Source organism: Eimeria mitis, genomic scaffold (assembly GCF_000499745.2).
Source record: "Eimeria mitis Houghton genomic scaffold, Emh_scaff1825, whole genome shotgun sequence".
In the NCBI taxonomy this organism is placed as follows: domain Eukaryota; phylum Apicomplexa; class Conoidasida; order Eucoccidiorida; family Eimeriidae; genus Eimeria; species Eimeria mitis.
In genome coordinates this window covers 3,558-3,760 of record NW_013570146.1, presented here as the reverse complement: position 1 = coordinate 3,760, position 203 = coordinate 3,558, and the positions used below count along the sequence as shown (strand labels likewise).

At 51.2% G+C, this 203-nt stretch overlaps 1 protein-coding gene across 1 annotated transcript in view; it reads left to right on the top strand.

Annotated features, from left to right (window-relative positions):
- The window catches only part of EMH_0044160 (hydrolase, alpha/beta fold family domain-containing protein, putative), a gene marked incomplete at both ends in the record, with an annotated part of 2,624 nt that overhangs the window by 1,500 nt on the left and 921 nt on the right, over positions 1-203 (top strand). The gene's annotated exons all lie outside the window — the stretch shown is intronic.

The following is a 203-nucleotide window of genomic DNA, read 5'->3' as shown; positions in this document are numbered from 1 at the left end:
CAGCAGCACGTCAGGTGTACAGACACCCCATTTTATTTATAAAAGGAGAAACCTCTCCCTGGCTAGACTTTAAGCTGCAGCAGCCGTCTATACAACGACACTTCCCGCATGCAGCGCAGCACACCATCCCCAATGCAGGCCATTGGCTGCATGCGCAGCAGCCCCAAGCCACTATAAAAGCTGCTGCAGACTTTATAAGAACA